Here is a 20027-nt window from a genome sequence, read left to right as displayed (position 1 = left end):
TTGTTTTTAACTCAAAAGGAGCATGAAGCATTAATTCTTAATTATTCAGTATCTTAATTATCCAGTGTTCATCCCAGAGGAGAAGGGAAAAAATATCCAACAGGGTCCATTGTGAACAACTCACTTATCTACATCTCATTAAGACAAATCAATTCTTCGGATTTCCCCAGAAGACAGATGGTCTTTCCTCTTGACTTTAAGAGGTGACCCCAGGCACTGCACAATTTCAATCATTTTGATATTGTTCTAAAAACTCCTGTTTCCATGTTTTCTGTGAACAAGTGGAAAAAGAAAAAAAAAGCAATTACTGAGACCCTGTAAGCTAAGGAAGGGTTAAATATGGATGCTGTGATGAGAGCAGCCTGTTTCCTTCTCCATCCCACATCCCAGCTCGGGTTACACATGTCCGTCCAGCATGGAGCAGAGCAAGAATCATCATAGAGTGTCCTCATTTCCTTACAGTGGTCCCCAAGGCCAAGGGACCCGCTTTATGTCTAAGTCTCACGTGATCCTAAGCGCTTCTCAGTTTGCCTCTTCACAAGCAAGGCAGACAGGAATTGTTCCCAATGTTTGAACGTGGATTCCTGGTGTTTCCTTTTCTAGGTGCAGCTCCTCTCAGGGCTAGAGCACTGAGCATACTCATGGCCATAAGCCCTACCTGAGACCCTGTGTTTAGTTTTTAGGCCTGTAAGGTGCATGGGAAGGAGAGGAAAAAGGGGGAGCGGAAGCACCAAAGCAATACAGCACTCTGCTCATCTTCAGTCAAAAGAAATAGCATCCTGGAGCAATGTTTTGGGGCCTGTTGCTATTATATTTCTATTGTTTTGTTAAACATCGGGACAAAACACAACTTAAAGAAGGGAAAGGTTTATTTGCTTTAGAGTTCCTTGATCACAACCCATCACCAAATTAGGGCAGAATTCAAGGCAAGAACCATGGAAGGGTGCTGTTTTCTGCCTTGCTGTCTGGCTCAAACTATGCTAGCTTTCTTACATAGCCCAGGTAGACATGCCTAGGGATGGTGTCATCCATGGTATGCTGGACCTCCCACAGGAATAATTCATCAAGAGAAACCTGTAGGCCAATCTGATCAAGGTGAATCTTTAAGTTTCCCCTTTCCAGTGTCAAGTTAACAAATACAAACACTAGGCTAGCCAACACAGGGCCCCGGAGGGAAATAGAATGCGTTCTTTATAGTACTAAAATGCAAAGTCTAGGATCTGAGATTCCTAAAGAAAAGGAATCAGAATGGCATTTCCAATTTTTAAACTTAATTATATTCCTTTTTTAAAGATAATGTCTCGGGTACTTAGACTGGCCTCAAATTCATTATGTAGCTAGAGGTGACCCTGCAGTTCTGATTTCCCCACCTCTACCTCTCTAGTGATGGTATTGTAGGCATGCACCAGCACAGCCATATTATGGTTTATATGGTGTTGAGTAAAGAAGCCAAGGCTTCGAGCGCGCTAAGTAAGCACTGTACCTCAGCTAGGTTTTCTAATGGAATCTTGATATCCCAAGCTAAAGAGATGCTTTGGTCTCACTTTCCCAAGCATTAGTGGCAGGCTGTGTGTGCTAACTGGCACACCCAGGTGGTGCTTCCTTTCAGCATGGTTTGCAATGCCGAATCGTAGACTGTGAAGGAAAACATTATTTTAAATGTTTACTATATTTATTGATATCATTTGATTCTTATGAGTGTCTGCACACTTGCACACAGTAGCCCAATACCATGTCTCCCCTTCCTCTGTTGGTTCTTGGGAGGTCAGGCATGTGGTATGCAGTAAGCAATTTTACCCTCTGAACCATCTTGCTCATACTGAAAAGTGTGGTAAAAGGCCAATCTATACATCTCCTCACCCCACTAGATTGGAACTTGGGAAGAAAGATAACTTTTTTGGTTTTTTTTAATTCATAGACAGTTTCAAAAATATGTACAATAATTTTAGTCATTGTTAGTCCTCATTCCCTACCCCCTTGTCCTTCCCTCTGCAGGCAAATTTTTTTCCCAAGGGCTCCTCCCAGTTTCATGCCTCTCCTGCATCCGAGCACAGGCAGGAGGTTGTTTATTGGAGCAAGAGCAAATTTTGAAAAGGGTGTGTTGGTTTAAGGGTGGAACTGAGGAAAGAACACAAGGAAAGGGGCAAGCCTGGGACTTCAAATCCCAAGACCTGGCTCTGCCAGAAACCTTGGACTTGGGAAATCGAAACCAAGTTGGCAGGCTTTGCAAAAAGCACTTTCAGGGGAGGTATGCTATACACACTGGAGATATGGAATCTATGACAGACTTAATCAATCAATGGTTCCACCAAAGTTGTTTTGGGTTACATGTAGGGGTATGGAGAGAGGGTTACTGACAGAAGTAAGGGGCTATTCAAATGGCACTGAATCACCAAAAAGCACACCCTCAACACAAGCCCCGTCATGGGAGTTGCACCCCTGGAGCTCTGTGCACGATTTACAAGCAGTTGTGGAGGTCAGAGTCTCTTCTCTGCTTCATAGCTCATGTGAGTCCCCTGGTGCCCTCCGCAATTGTTTACTGCCTCTCTGACTTTGGACAGAGTCTTAGAGGGTGCTGTAAGTTTCAGCGTTTTCAGCCAAGAGAAGCTGATTTGCTTGTTGAGTCTCAGGGTCCTCCCCAGTCTTTTCCAGAGGGAATGTTTCAACTTGATCAAAGCCAGTTCACAACAGCAGTGCCTTTACCCGCTGAGCCACCTCACCACCCTCGGTCTTTTCAAACCAGGATTCAAAGTAACAGATGCTCTGGTCCTGTTGTTTTCTTACCATTCTTGGGTTTGCTCATTCCTCCCTCCTCCCTCCTCTTTCCTTGCTAAACTCTCACCCCATTTGAACCCTCCTGTCCCAGCATTCATCTTCCCACTTCAATATCAGGTGTGTTCTATTACATTCCCCACCTCTCTGCTTTAAAGTCTCCTTTCTTCACACACACACACACACACACACACACACACACACACACACACACACACACTATTTGTCTTTCTGAGCGTGGTTTATTTCAGTTATGTAGTTTTGAGTTCCATCCATTTTTCTTAACATTTTATAATTCCATTTTCTTCTTTACAACCAAATAGAACCCCACTGTGTGCCTGTGTCACATTTTCCTTATCAGTTCATCTGCTGATGGACATGTAAGCCAATTCTACTCCGTGACTCTTGCCTAAGGAGCATCCATAGCATTCATGTAGACATGGGACGTAGACTATAGAGCCCCTTGCATATAGGCCTAGGAGTGCTTTAGTGGAGCCGTATAATAATTCTACTGTTAGTTTGGAGACACTTCCACACTGACACCCTTAGTGTGTGTACCAGCTTACCTTCCTATCAGCAGTAGGTAGTCTCTTTCCTTACGTCCTCACTAGCCTTTGCAGTTATCTGCTTTTTTGAGGATAGACATTCTAACTGGGGAGAGTTGAACTCTCAAAGCAGTTTGAACTATATCCCAGCAAATTTGAAAAGCTTGCTGGAATTCATAGCTGATTCTGATTCAGTGGGGTTTTTCTGAAGGTGGAGGCAAATGACCATTTGATCCTTCTGCTGTCGAGGCTGCCCAGTGAACTGCAGACACATCATCCCATGTGTACTTCTCCACCCAGCAGGCAGTGTGCCGTCCTGCCTATTCACAATCTCATGGCCTGGGCTTCTTGGCATCTACTGCTTACTACTTTCACTCCTGTTTATGAAGCCATTTGGTGGCCTACTACTAGAAGTAGATTTAGGGTTACATCTAATTTAATGAAATGGCCAACAGCACGTGAACATGTGAAAAGTCCTTGGTATTACAGGCACTCAGTACATTTTTGTGTGTTTTATTTTTTTAAAAAAATGGCTTAGAATTCACGATGCAGATCAAGCTCGTCTTGAACCTACAAAGGTCCCTGTGCTTCTGTCTCTAAAATGCTGAGATTAAAGGTGTGCACCACCGTGTCTGGAGTATTTTTCATTTTTAATGACAGAAATAAGCATCATGAGATCTTAGTCCCTGATCATACTAACATGAAAATCAATTTTGTGTTCAAGGTGTATTTCCAACTCTTGATGTTCCCATGCCTGTGGCTCATGGACAGCAGTTATTGAAGAAATAAGTTGAAATGGAACTCTAAGGAAAGACTATGCTCCCTTCCTTTACTCATTGTAATGAGCCTAGCTCATTTGCTTATTAAAGGGAAGCTAGTTCCTTGCAACAGTTGGTACTGGGAAACATCCCCTTCTGCCTCTGGGTATGAAAAGTCAGGATTTGGAATCTTCTCCCTAACAAGCTTGGGAAATAGTAATCATTATCGGTTAATAATGGGACTGCCTACAATATCTGCATAGACTAATGAACACGGATGTTTAAATAATATCTGGGATATAAACTGTAGAAAACCATTATGCTTGCTGCTTTGGGGTGACTAAAGTTAATGGGGTGCAGAAGATGACATATTTGATGACAAGGTAAACTAAAGGACTTAGAGCTCCACTCCAAGGCCTGACACTATATAAGGGGTTGCTCGCCCTCTCCTCACTCTCTTGCTCTCTTGTTCTATTGCTCTTGCTCTTGCCTTCCCTTCGCCCCTCTCTCTCCAATCCCTTCCCCCTCTCTCTCCACATGCTCATGGCCGGCCTCTGCGACTCTGCTCCCTTTTCTGCCTTTCTCTGCCTGTACCACCCTCTTGAATCCCCTCCTCATCATAGTATCTATTCTATACTATGCCATCGTGTGGCTGGTTCCTCCCGGGGAAGAGATGCCTCAGCATGGGCCTGCTGAGGTACCACCTTTCCCCCATACCTTACCACAGCTCCATAGAACATATCCCCCTCTTTATCTTTTTATAAACACATCATACGGTGTCGTGACTCGGATTTAGAAAGCTGCAGGCTTGCATATCCTGTGCTATCACATGGAGAGCCAACACTCTATAGCCCAGACTTCAGATAACTGGTAAGCCCCCTCCCCCACCGGTCAGAGTACACATCCTCCCAGGGGAGAGAGTTCTTGAGCTCAGAGCTACTACTACTGTGCTGCCCTGGAGGATGGAGCTTTTCACTCATCCTTGTTGTAGGATTTTTTTCCCTTGGGTGAGCTTTTCCTCTCTCCTTTTGAGACAGTTTCTTTCTCGCTGCTGAGAATCCTAGGCAGGGCCTGGATAGATGGCTCTCTGTATGCTCAGGGGCACCAGCTCCAAGCGTAGCCCCATCTCATCACGTGAGGACCTGGTAGTCTGGCTTGAGCTAGAATCTCTCTGGTTATTGATGGTGCCCCCAGGACGCTGGTGGGGGCTGGTAATAACCCTATTTTCACCCACGGGCTGTCTTTGCTACCTTGTCCCTACTTACCGGGATGTCTTGGTCTAACTCACAGTAAGCAGAAAGCATTATCTCTGCATGGCCATTGAACTGGCACTATAAAACAACTTTCTTGCTAGCAATGCATAGTATAGGCTTCCCCTTCCTCCCTCCCTCTGCCCCTATGGCCACCGCAGCCTCAGGTTCACCCTGTAAAAGTGGTTCTGGCCCCACCCCTTGCATCCTGCCTGGGACTCTGTGAGACTTGCTTACCCACATGAGACCACCTGCTGCCCCTACTCTCTCCCGTGCTGTGTGAGGGGCTCCTGTGCTCTGACTGTCACTGCTACCACTGGGGCTTGCCTGCCTGCTCGGCTCACAGGCACAGGAAAAGCAGCTTTGTTCCTGCCTGTGTCTATCTTTCCCCGTTGCTGTTGCCACGGCCTTCTTTGACCATTCTGAGCGCTATTGTAATTTTGTTTGGACCCACTGCAGCCTCGAGAAAAACAACTTTGGCTGTACCAAGAAATTGTTTTCCTGCGTGCAAGAGCTCTCTCTCTCTCTCTCTCTCTCTCTCTCTCTCTCTCTCTCTCTCTCTCTCTCTCTCTCTCTCTCTGCCTGCTACAAGAATAGCATGCATATTGCTGGGATTTGGACCACGCTATTTTGGGTGCTTCCCTTCCCCTGTTTTGGTTTACTTAAAAAAAGGAAAATTGGGAAGAAGTGATGATGGAGCAGAAATAGGGTCGTCGTGATCTCTGACTACTTCATGCCTGCTTTGGGGCAATGTGTCTCTAGGGAACATCTGGAGGTCACTTCTCTGGAGTTGTCCTAGATGTAGTAAACACCTGGACTTGATAAGATGCTGAAACACACATATATTTATTATAGGCAGAGAATAAGATTAAGTGCGTTTGGGAGAAAAAAATTTCTTAGATGTACATTTGAAACCCAGAGGAATCCCACCCTTTGGAATAAGTAGTAAGTGGGAACTTGAGGCGGCTGTAGTTATCTGGGTAGGGTCTACTTGGTCTATGAGAGGTAGATCTAAGCCTATAAATTTACAAAAGAGATAACAACATGAGTCAACAACATGAACATTCCTTAAGATGAGCACAAGGAACAAGAATTTGTGATTATACAGTTGGATAATACAGTGGAATGTTTCATTAGAGCTAGGTAATCTTATAAGAACTTTAAATGATGTTAGGACACTGGCATAGTAGGAAGAGGAAATAGGAAGTATTTAATCAATGGAAACCAAGCTTAGGTAAGGAAGTAACCAATTACATCTGCAACAGCTTACATCTGAACTAGTTGCTAGAAGCTGGGTTCAGAGGTCTGTTTCTTAGTTGTTAAGCTACAGTTACCTTAGCTGTCAATACAGTCAGAAAACTGGGGAAAAATAAACTATAATCTAGCAGTCATATGTCAATTAAAAAATGACAGAGTCCACTAGCCAACAGTTCCCTGTTGTCTCTATGGTCTCCATGGAAACTTGGGCAGTGTCAGTGTGGCTTTCAAGCCCAGAAAACGAAGAGCCTTTTTCTACGTGCAATGGATATGTGTGACATGAGAAATGATTTACCTTGATTTAGATAAATCATCTGACTCTGAGGGTGTCCAGTTTTGTCCACTGTGTTTCTCATTGGTTATCATATCACAATTCAGGCAGACTCTTGAAACTGTGCTCATATCTTCTGAGACATTGTGGGGTAAACTATTAAAGGCTTTGGGAGATTCTGTCTGTCATAAACTTAAATATATTAATAATAAGCAGACTTCTGACAAGACTGAGGGCTATATCGATTAGATACATTTAATTAGTTCAATGGCAGTAGCAAAAATCATCATCTATCAAGACGATAGGAATGAAAATCTTAAGTAACTTTGACAGGTTGTGTAGGTAGAGGAAAAAGACATTTTTTTCTCAAAGCTAAAGGGTACCCAAACAGAACTAAGGCAGTGGTGATAGCTACAGGGGCAGATAGGGGAGGGCAGGGCCAAAGCTGCTTTTGCCGTGGCTTTGAGCAGAGCAGGCAGGTTGGGCCCAGTGGCAGCTTTGACGGCCAGAGAGCAGAGGAGCAGAGAGAGAGAGAGAGAGAGAGAGAGAGAGAGAGAGAGAGAGAGAGAGAGTAAGTAGGGGCGGCAGGTGGTTGAGTGCATGGAAAAGCATGTCTCACACAGTCTCTAGCAGGACGCAAGGGGCGAGGTCAGACCTGCTTTTCACGGAGAAAATGAGAGGCTGCAGCAGCCACTACAGTGGCCTCGGCAGCAGTGAGCAAACAAGAGAGGGGGAGGAGGAAGCCTACACTAAGGATCTCTAGCAAGTTTGGTGGTCATTTAGAAATGTTGCTTTCTGCTTACTGTGAATTAAACCAAGACATCCCTCCCAGTAAATAGGGACAAGGTAGCAAAGACAGCCCGTGGGTGAAAATAGGGTTATTACCAGCCCCCACCAGCGTCCTGGGGGCACCATCAATAACCAGAGAGATTCTAGCTCAAGCCAGACTACCAGGTCCTCACGTGATGAGATGGGGCTACGCTTGGAGCTGGTGCCCCTGAGCATACAGAGAGCCATCTATCCAGGCCCTGCCTAGGATTCTCAGCAGCGAGAAAGAAACTGTCTCAAAAGGAGAGAGGAAAAGCTCACCCAAGGGAAAAAAATCCTACAACAAGGATGAGTGAAAAGCTCCATCCTCCAGGGCAGCACAGTAGTAGTAGCTCTGAGCTCAAGAACTCTCTCCCCTGGGAGGATGTGTACTCTGACCGGTGGGGGAGGGGGCTTACCAGTTATCTGAAGTCTGGGCTATAGAGTGTTGGCTCTCCATGTGATAGCACAGGATATGCAAGCCTGCAGCTTTCTAAATCCGAGTCACGACACCGTATGATGTGTTTATAAAAAGATAAAGAGGGGGATATGTTCTATGGAGCTGTGGTAAGGTATGGGGGAAAGGTGGTACCTCAGCAGGCCCATGCTGAGGCATCTCTTCCCCGGGAGGAACCAGCCACACGATGGCATAGTATAGAATAGATACTATGATGAGGAGGGGATTCAAGAGGGTGGTACAGGCAGAGAAAGGCAGAAAAGGGAGCAGAGTCGCAGAGGCCGGCCATGAGCATGTGGAGAGAGAGGGGAAAGGGATTGGAGAGAGAGGGGCGAAGGGAAGGCAAGAGCAAGAGCAATAGAACAAGAGAGCAAGAGAGTGAGGAGAGGGCGAGCAACCCCTTTTATAGTGTCAGGCACATCTGGCTGTTGCCAGGTAACTGTGGGGCGTAGCATGCCTGGCTATTGCCAGGAAACTGTGGGGTGGAGCTTAGAGAGAAAGCTAACAGTCACTACTCCCCTAAAGACTCAAAACAATAGCAAAACTTCATTCAATCCCAAATAATCTCTGAAATAGTTTATTAGAAAATTGTAGTATAATAAAACATTGTGCTCAGATCATCAGAAAAAGTAGCTTACTAGAATGTAAACTCCTGCAACTCACCCTCCCATCTTTATTGGGAAAACTTCAAGCATGACTCTTCTAGAAGTACACAGGGTGACTAATGATCCTAGTTTTCCCAAGAAAGAGAGGGTGTTGTGTTTTATAAAAATACAAGGAGAGAGAGAATAAGTTTGCTGGAGGTGAGGTAAGGTGTGGAGGAAGAGGTTGCTTCAAGCGGCCCATGCTAAGTCATCCCTTCCCCTTAGAGTATAGAATAGAATAGAGTTTATTCAGGGCATGGGGGTGGTATTTGAGGTGGTAGTAGAGACCAAGAAAGTCAGAGAGAAAGAGAGAGAGAGAGAGAGAGAGAGAGAGAGAGAGAGAGAGAGAGAGAAGCAGAGGAATTGAGGTGGCTGGCCATGAGCACGTGGTGGGGAGAGAGGGAATGAGGAAAGAAGGGGAACAGGAGCAAGGGGACAGAGCAAGAGCAAGAGAGCAAGTAAGGAGGAAGAGTCAACAGCCCCTTTTATAATGAGTCAGGCATACCTGGCTGTTACCACATAACTGTGGGTTATAACTGAATCTAGACAAACTGCCAATAGAGGGTATAGTTTCAAAGACAGGAGACTTCCAGTGATAAAAATGGTACCGTGTTGGGGAAACTGAGCCACATGGGGACCCAAGTAGCAAGGACTCAGACTATTCACTACCAAATCCCTCCAGAGTAATGCAGATGCTGGCATATTTGCTGAAGGCAGGAAGAAATGAATGGTTTGTGATGTCTCTGAGATACCCTTTGGCACTACAATCCATGTCTGAAAGTCCCTCCCTGTCATCTTCTCCCTGCCTCATCAAACAGAGGGAGGATCCTGGACTTACTGTATGAGAGCATTTTGGGGTTAAAAAAAATGAAGGCTTAAGAGATACCTTAACAAGCAACTGTAGAGGGTGAAAATAAATGAGTAGTAAAGTTGATTCTTATTTTCAAATAAATTAAACATTCAGAAATGTGTGTTTGTTGCCCACTTTTAACAGCATGCTCCTTTCTTAAGCCAGAGTCCAAGCCAGCCTCCTGTCCAAGTTTTCTGTCATGCCTTTTTGTCTCGTCTGTTCAGCTATTTTTAAAAATGTTGAATATCAACAAAGGCTCTCAGGCAGGCATTGTCAACTTTTATATGAAGCAATCTTGGTTGAATGAGAAGATCCTAGAGCTTAGAGTCCCCTCTTCTGTGCTGCCACGGGCTGGGCTTGAATGTGTGTGACTGATAACAGGACACATTTCTACCTTTGTTATTACATTCCTGTTCCATAATTCATTGGCTACTCTCATTGTAGGAAAGATATTTATGGCAAAGTGGGCAGGACAGCAGGTAAGTGCTTTTAGGGGAAAGTAAAAGTCTTGTAGGGCTCTTCGGTCAGACATAAGATCATTCTGTGTTCTCTGTACCTTGTCATTATGATATGGGTTTCTGGCTGCTTCAGCCAGGTCACTAGCCCCTACCTTTTGGTAATCTTGCTCAGACAGGATGTTTTTCAACAGTATGCAGTGCATTTTATCAAAGTACTTGTTCTGCATTAAAAGTGAAAGTGTTGTATGCTAACTTAGAAATGGCTTTCTTTCCTCAGGTTGGTATGTGCCCCTCTCAAGAGGTCTCTAGGAGCAATCCATCTATAGATTCCTTCATATGTAGAGAGCTCCCAGGCTCAGAGCAGGAGCTTTTACTATGGCCTGATACAAATAGGTCTTAACATGGTCTCGGGATGTTGGTTCCAGGTACGTTTCACTTAAAATCTGAGATTAGAAACCGAGAAGGCAAAAGCAAGATTGTAAAATTGAACTCTCTGTGATCCTGTGCCATAGAAATGCTAATTTGGGCAATGCAACCGTGTGCATTCAAAAAATACCCTCACAAGAGCTAAGGAAAGCACTTTTTTAAAGCATAGTATAAGAGAAGAATCACATTCAGGAGGCTGAGACAGAAAAATTGTGAGTTCTAGGATAGTCTGGATTACATAAAGCGTTCCAGACATGCAAAATCATATCTCCAAAAAAATGAGATGGAGAGAAAAGAAAGAAAGCAAGGGGCAGGAACTCACTGAAGCATACAGAAAGAATGATTTGGCTTTACCCAAGTCATCTCTCGTTCAGCTGCCAGCAGTGCACAATGAAAAAATATGTCATCCACGAGGAAGAAAGAGAAGAGAATTGTAGTCCTGTAACTTGTTAATCAATTCCAGATCCTTGGGCATACAAGGCACCGGTCAAGGCCCCAAGAGTCCTAGTTCCAGGCAATTTGGTACCTCCTCAAGTGATCTTCTAAGCATAAATGCTACAGAATTAGGAAAAAGCAAACTGTGTCTAGACCCTACATTCTGGTCACACCATTGCTAGCTGCTTGCACTGAACTTCAGTCTCAGCTTCAGCAGCAGTGGAGTCCATGCTGCTGTTGATCAAGCATTGGACAGCATAGAATTGGAGCATTGTTTATAGCCATGGCTCCTAGAAGAACAATAGCTTCCACTCAATAAGTCTTCCCAGAAGCCTTAGACAATCTTTCTATTACAGAGCATTCCCAGAAAGTTGGAGTACAAAGACTGAAACAGTAGCTACTACCGTACACAAATATAACACATGAACATAAAGATCAAATATGATCTTGGAACCATGACATCAAATAGATAGAATAAGCTGGAGAGAGAGAGAGAGAGAGAGAGAGAGAGAGAGAGAGAGAGACTACCTACTTGATAAAAAAAGTCAAATTTTAAAGAAATGCCAAAAAAAAGTCTAGAAAATCTCAGCAGTTTATCTAAAAATCTAACAAAGATTGAAATTAATTTTTAATCATTCAAAATTTCTGGAGTTGAGAAATAGAATGTGTGAAATGAAAATTCAGCAAAATCATCAAAAGCAGTCTTCTTTATTAAATAGGAAAAGAATCTGTGAACTTGGAGGAAGCCTATTAAAAATTTAGTCAGGACTCCACAGGAAAACCAACAGAGTCAACTAACTTGAACACTTTGGAGGTCTCCCAGAGTCTGAACCACCAACCAAAGAGCAAGCATGGGCTGGACAAGGCCCCCCAGACATGGGTAGCAGATGTGAAGCTTGGTCTTCATGTGGGTCCCAAACAATTAGAGCAGGGTCTGTCCAAAAGCTGTTGCCTGTCTGTGGGATATGTTCTTCAGGCTGAGCTGCCTTGTCTGGCCTCAGTGGGAGAGGATGTGCCTAGCCCTGAAGTGGTTTGATGGGCTGGGGACTGGGTGTTATATGCCCCCTTCTAAGAGAAGAAGGGGATGGGGAATGGGGAAAAGATCTTTGGGGGGGGAGGTTAATGGGAGGAGAGGGGAGCTGATATTGAAATGTAACATAAATAATTTAATGAAAAATATTTACAATCTGGAGAGAAAATGGAAAGGAAATAGATAAAGAAAACACACTGAACTTGTGGGACAACAAAACAGCAAATATATAGTGATATCTTGATAGTCAAAATGTAATCCAGAGGAAGCTTAAGGGGTAGAAAAATATTTAAAGAAACAATAGGTTGGATGAGATGTTTGAACAGGTTCAACTTGCTATCAAATCTGACAACTTCACTTTGACTCAAAGCACAACATGATAGAAGAGAATCACCTCCTGCAAGTTGTCCTCTGACCTCTATACATGTGTCATGATACCCTGGATACACACACGCATGCTCATACATACACAATAAATGTAATAAAACGTAAAAGAAATAATAACAGAATGCTTTCCGAACACAGAGAAAGATATAAATATCCAACTATGGCACAATCTAAGGTCTCTGGTTAGATTCAACCAAAATGAGACAGCACAGGACTATAATGAACATACCAAAGACAAAACGAAGGTCCTCGAAGCAACAGGAAAAAAGAGATCATATTAGTTACCATTCTGTTGCTGTGAAAAAGACAGCTTGACAAAGTCAATTTATAAAAGAAAATCATTTAATTGGGATTGGCTTACAATCTCAGAGGTTTAGGCCATGATCATCATGGTGGGAAGCATGGCAGTAGGCAGGCAGACAGGCAGGCAGACAGGCAGGCAGACAGGCAGGCAGACAGGCAGGCAGTCAGGCAGGCATTCAGCATGCTTAAGCAGTAATTGAGAGTATACATCACAAACCATAGGCAAGAAGCACATAGAGAGCAAGACTGGGTTTAGCTTGGGCTTTTTAAACCTCAAAGCCCACTCCTACTTGGTGCCCTATGCCCTGGACCCTACCTGCCCTTGGGGATTGAAGGTAAAGTGGCGCCAAGTCAACAACACAGACTCCGGGAACAAGTGAGAGAGAAACACAGCAGCAAGCTCTCTGTACACTGTTGCATGCTCCTTGAATACCCTCTACCCGTGCCCCAATTGGTCCCAAGAAAGCATCTCTTCTAAACAGCAGTTCCTGGTTGGCTGGTATTGTGTGCATCAGCAATCCTCAGGTAGTCATCAATCAGGTCCTCCTGCAGGAGATGCTGCAGTGGGGGGTGGGGGGGCACAGCGTTTACATGGAGGCGGCCAGCAGTTCCTGCTACACTTACAGACACACCTCTTCTAACAAAGCCACACCTCCTAGTCCTTCATAAACAGTCCACCAACTGGGGACCATACATTCAAATATATGAGACAATGGGGACCTTCTCACTGAAACCACCACAGACATCAATAACAAAGAGGCAAATTCTTATACATCTAGTTGTACACTTATTTATGTAAACATAATTACATAAAAAAATCTACATACCAGAGAGAGGAACAAAATGTATTACCACATTTGTGTGTGTGTGTGTGTGTGTGTGTGTGTGTGTGTGTGTGTGTGTGTGTCTTAGTTAGGGTTATTACTGTTGTGATGAAACGCCATGAGGAAAGCAATTTTGGGAGGAATGGGTTTATTTGGCTTACACTTCCACAGTACTGTTGATCACTGAAGAAAGTCAAGACAGAAACTCACACAGAGCAGAAACCTGGAAACTCAAACAGGGCAGAAAGGAGTTAACGCAGAGGTCATGGAGGAATGCTGTTTACTGGCTTTCTTCCCCTGGCTTGCTCAGCTTGCTTTCTTATAGAACCCAGGACTACAAGCCCAGGGACAGAACGCCCACAATGGGACTGTAACCTTGCCCATCAATCACTAAGGAAATGCCCTACACCTTGTCTACAGCAGGATCTTATGGAGGAATTTTCTTAATTGAAGTTTCCTCCTCTAGCACGTGTCAGGTTGATGGAAAACTAGTCAGCCATACTAAAAGAAAAGGAATGCCCAGAAAAAAGGTGCCTGGCAAAGTTGGTGTTCAGAAATGAGATGCTTTCCCAAAAACAAAAACAGGAGTTTATCACCCTCACATCTGTCTCATGAGAACTTAAAAGTAGTTGAAGATGTAAAAAGAGATGATGATGATGACAATGATGACGACAATGAAGATGATGATAGGTCACACAAAAGATTTGAAAGTATAAAATTGATTGGTAAAGGTTAAGTACACTGTGAAATTGAAGTTAGTATATAATATCTTTAATATGAAAATGAAAAGATAATCTACAAAAACAAGAAAAATGACAATATTTCATTAAGGGATATGTAATATAGCAGAGCTTTAGATGCTGGGAATAGGAATTCAAAAGTAAATTGTTCCTTGGTGATAGAGTATCCAGGATCAAAATATAAAAACAAAAAGAATTACATTCCTTTTGTCTTTTTTAAAGGGGAGACAAGCAAGATTGATTGAAAAGTGGAGACAAAGCCCCTACATCAGGGAGGAATCTTTGCAAAAGTTGTATTTTTTTCTTTTTTAACTCTAGGGCTCATGCATCTCACATTGTTGTTGAATATGCTAGCTAGCACAAGATGACATTGAACTTTGATCCTCTGGCTTCCACTTTCTGAATACTAGAATCTTATCATTCTTCGGAAAACACTAGTGAACATGAAATGCTTTCTAAACTGCTGCTTAGAGTTCACTGATGCCATGTGCCTTATAATCAAGCTGAGAAAACCTGAGGTCTCTCAATAGTCCTTAGGCTCCTCCTCCAGAATCTGTGGCCTCATGTAGAGATAAACAAAGTTGTAAATGGAGAAAGAAGACAGACATGGAATTTAATTTAATTTCCTTATTAAATAATGAACTCTGCAGGTAAAAGGATGAAATAGAAATTAATCTACTGAGAGGAAACTCAGATCCAGAAAGACAAATGTCTCATATTCTCTCTTACTGGAGGCCCCGAGCTGCAAACCTTCAGGTGTGTATACATATTTTGTGCTAACTACAGAAACCAGGAAAGTAAAGAGGGACCACAGCCAGGACAAGGGAATAGGGGAGCAAAAGAGAGGGGAATAGCAGGGTACAAGTAATCTGATCATGGAAATTAGAATGGAGAATCCCCTTGGGGGTGGGGACAAGGTAATTACAAAAAAGGTTTGGAGGAGGATAAAGGGGACTAGTAGGATACAAGTGCTCTGATAGGGGGGTAGAAAGGAAGAGAAAGGGAGAAGGAGTGAGAGAGGTAAAATAACTATGTATGGTTAAAGAAGCCAGAGGTGATCACAGTATTAACTATTTTCCTTTAAAAGCCCTATACTGCACACAATTCGTGTATAAAAATATATACATCGTTTTAATGAACTATTCTCACCTGGGCTGATGACACTCCCACCAAGAGTCAAAGACCACCTGATAAAAAACTATAATACCAGACATGAGAAGCCCTCCTGTGAGTTCTTAGCCAGGGCTCACTAAGAGATTCCCCACACAAATAGCCCATTGCTGTTGCTGCCCTTGGTTGCACACCCAGAGAAGTTGAAGATAAATCCCTATTTCTGAGGGCATTGTGCACTTCAGAAATGAAATCCGGAAGCCCCTGCGCTGCAACTGAGCTCAATGCCTCCTCCCTGAAGACTAGCTTTCATTGTACCAAAAGACACCGTGCAACCTTACAGGGGAAGAAACCAACAGTCTTACCTAGCTATGGTGCCTATGAACCATATCACTAACCAGCATGACATGATAACCCTATGGATGCAGTGGCACGCATTCCTTGGTGGTAGCCTATTGCTCTCAAATAGGACATAGGACTTTCTCAACAAAATGGATACCATTCCAGGTAGTACAAAGCCTAGCTGATAAGTACCTGTGAAACGATATTATGGGAGAACTCAATCGATAATCTACTAAGCCAGCATAATCCCTACCAACAATCTACACATGTGTCCTTATAAGAAGAGAAAAGTGTAATCTTCACCCCTCGTCAAGGAAACTTCTCTTACAACAGATGGAGAGCACTACAGAAAACCACTACCAATCGACATGCAGAGGTGCGGAGGCCAGTTCACCAAAAGTCTACAAAACACTCGTACACCCAAGGCTCACAAAACATTGTGGATGACGGGGCAGAAAGATTTTCAGAGCCATGGGATCTTCTGAGACATTGTTGTTCCTGACAAAATCACAAAGTCTCAGCAACAACATGACTGTTCAAACATGAGCTGAACAAAGACCCCAGTGGACATGTCAAACTGCATAAGGAAAAGCCCGTGAGGACTCAATCCACACAAAGAACTCTAGGCAACTGAGGAAAGCTGGGAGCATGAGAGGTGGCCCTCATCTGGGAAAAGCATAACAAATGGTTGTTCGGTGCTACATGGGCAGCCCTGAAAACATACCTACAAGTAACATTATATAAACTCAACGGGTTTTGTTTTGTGATATCCGTTTATGTATATACAAGTACACATATTCATGCAATAAAAACTGATGAAAAAGAGGCCATGAATTTGAAGGACAGCAGAAGGACTATATGGGAGTTTTTGGATAGAGGTAAGGGAAGGAAGAAATGTAGGAATTTAAATACAACCAGAAAATTAACAAACATAAAAAAGAAATGTGTATGTACGTTTTCCTGGGGAAATTAGTGAAATCACTGGGAGGAAAGAAAATAACTGTGCATACTAACCCAAGCACATGCTGAAAAAAGAAAATGAATTGTCTTCCTGGTCTGTTTATTATACTTACGGTAGATTTAAAGGAGCTTAGGCATTCACGTTATTTATCTTGCATGGCAAATGCTGTCTGAAATTAAAGTACTTTATTTGAGGCAACCAATCACAAAGAGAACAAGAGTGAGGCCCGTCACCAACATGCTGGATGACCTTGAGCAAAGGCTGTCCTTCAGTTTCTGCTTTTAAACTGACACAGTCACACCAGGCCAGTTCGTTCCAGGTTTGTTAGCCATGGTTCCCTCTGAATCAGTACGGAAACTGTGGGCGTGGTCAGTGGTGAAATTTGTCTGCCGAAGAGAGTCAGTTAAGTGTTGTTTGGAGGAAGTATGACTAGGGGGACATAAAGATGAAGTTCATTGTAGCAAAAAGAAAGGCTAGACCCACACCTGCCATTTTTTACTTAGCAGAGCATTGGGAGTAAAAACGGGAGATGGCAGAATGGCATACTATATGCCCCGGGACAACAAGGACGATGTGTGGTGAGACAATCAGAGAAGTTTGTGTGCAGTTTTGAAAGTGCTCATGTTTATGCAGGAGCACATACATGTATGGGGCACATGTGTATAGAGGCCAAAGGATGTCATTTTTCAAGTACAGTCCACATTTTTTGGAGAAAGGGCCTCTCATTGGCCTGGAACTTGTCAAATAGGTTAAGCTGGCAGGATGGTGAGGTGGGGGAATCTACCTGGGTTAGCACCCCAGTGCTGGGATTATACATGTGCATGAGTACACCTGCCTTTTACATCAGTCGTGGAGGTCAAGCTGAGTTATCTTCCCAGACGTAAGAAATCCATTCTATTTTTATTGCATTTCTTGGGGGAAGGCATGAATGTGGAGGCCAGGAACAACTTTTAGGACTTGCTTCTCGCCTTCCACTATGTGAGTCAAAGAGATGAGTCAAGAGAAATGAAGACAGTTCCTACAAGGGAAGAGAGACAAGGGTTAGGAAAGAAGCGTCAGAGAAGTCGCCAAACCAGGAAGCTGGAGAGCATAGAGAAAGGATCCAGGGTCCATTGCAATCACCTAGAAGGATTGAAAGCAGGTTTGGTGCATAAGAACTTCCAACTGAGGAGAGAGGACTAGGCAAATTCAGCAGCCCAGGCCTGAACAAGACATTCTTGGGGAGCTGTGTGCTTCTCTGTCTTGTCACCATGTCACTCCAGGAGCTGGCATAAGCAGATGGAGGCAGCATGCAAAAACTACAGTCATTTGGAGGCAGAAATGGATAGAAAGCCTGGGAAATTTGGCTGGGGTGGGGCAGCACACATTGTAACTTTAATTTTTTTTCAAGTCCTATTTTTAATGGTGGTTCTTAAACACTTTAACCTCCCATGTAGCCCACAACCCACCAAAGATAGTTGAAAAGAAAGGATATGTGGAAATGGATCTATTTAGAAAGGTTCTTTAGAGCAAGTCCCATCTGTGTTGTCTAGAAATCAGCAGTTCAGTTCACAGGTCAGCAGGCAGCAGCAGCTCCATCCACTCAAACACTTCGCTGATACACCAGCAGTCTAGTTTGGTACACTTGGGTTAGCAACAGTGGTAACATGACCTAGCAGAGACAGTCAGACCTCAGCCTTGGCTTGAGTCATCAGGAGGGACCAGCAGGAACACCAGGGCTGTGCCTCTCTTAGGGAAGTTCAGCAAAGACTCAAGATCCTCACGCATTGTACAACTAGTTATACTAGCAAGACAAACTCTGGCTCTGTCACTCCATCTTGTTTCTGCCTCTCTGAGCTGCACACTTCAACCTGCCTAGCCCTGGAGCTTCTGGGAAACTTTCTGTCTCCAATTCTCATGTATCTATAGGAGTGCTAGACAGGATTACAGATGTAAGCCATTGCACCAGGGCATTCAGCTTTTTATGTGAATTTCAGAAATGGAGCTCAGACTTTTCGTGAGAGCTTGTTTACCCACTGAGCCATCTCCATGGCCCAATTCTTAATGATTCAAGAGTGGTCCAAAGGCCAGCAACCTGGGTATCATCTTGTTACAAGCTCCTTATGCATGCAGATACCTTGCCTCTGCTCCACTAGATCAGAATATACATTTTAGCCACATCCCCGGGACATTTAAAATACATTTTTGTTTGTGAAGCACTGCACAGAAGAGCGAACTTTCCTGTTGAAGTCCAGATGCTGAAGACGTTTTCTGACCATACTCAATCATCGTTGTTACTCCTCCTACTCTTCCTGCCCAAGCTCTTATAAGCTATTAAAAATCTAAAATCAGATTATAGATGTAGCTCAGTTGGTAGAGCTCTTGGCTTGCATGCATAATGCCCTGGATTTGATCCCAAAACCACATTAACCAGGTTAAGTCACACACACTCCTAATCCTGCCACTAGGATTTAGAGGCAGGAGGCTCCGAAGTTCACAATCATCTGCTACTACACAGTAAGACCAAGGACATCCAGGGATACAGGAAACCCTGTCTCACACACCAACAAATAATAACCCTATCCTTGGTCAGAAAAAAAATGTAAAATCTATTCTTTGCTCTCAAGTGACAGGACGACTAGAGGCTTACCTGGCTGCTTTCCTCTAAACCATAGCCCAGCCAGAATGCAAAAGCTTTGGGGTAAAGGTCTGCAGGAAGAAGTGCTCCTGGTACAAGTATTTCTCTATATTACAATCTTTGCATACATAAGATGGTGCCAAGAGCATACCTACTCATGGGGCTGTTGAGAAGAGAAAATAAGATTGTGTTGCTGAAGCACTTCAGAAAGAAGGCTATTATCCTGATTTGTCCCATTCAAAGGGAAAGAAGAACTGAGTGTCCTAGAATGTAGCACAGTTCTTCTATTGACCTACTCAAGTCCCTGGCCGCCGATGCTTCTGCAGCCCGGAAACAAGGCAGTTTGGTCAGCTCAAACGTCAGAAAATAAAAACGGAAAGAACGGGGTTGGAAATCATCAGTCTGTAAAATCGCCAGCCACGTTTTTGCTTTTGTCCCATCCTCTCCCCCCTCTAATACTCCGTAGCTACTCTAAATTGGCTTTTCACTTGGTTTCCCCTACTTATCTAATCTGTGCCCCAAATCCCCATGATCCTATTGACCACAGCATATTTGTATCAATTTTGTAGGGCTCACCATGTATTTTTCGCTTGTGCTAAGTGCTTATATACATTAAAGCATTATCCTTATAACAGCCCTGTTAAGTAGCTATTATTACATCTAATATTTTACGGATGAGGAAACCAATTCAAAGAAGTAACTTGCCCAAGGTCTCACAGCTGTGGCAGAGCTGGGATTCCAAAGCCTGTGCTAGCAATAGCAAACACCCCCAGCTGAAGATGA

The sequence above is a fragment of the Rattus norvegicus genome, chromosome X (genome assembly GCF_021556685.1).
Source record: "Rattus norvegicus strain SHRSP/BbbUtx chromosome X, alternate assembly SHRSP_T2T, whole genome shotgun sequence".
In the NCBI taxonomy this organism is placed as follows: Eukaryota; Metazoa; Chordata; class Mammalia; order Rodentia; family Muridae; genus Rattus; species Rattus norvegicus.
Note: the sequence above shows the minus strand (reverse complement) of the source record.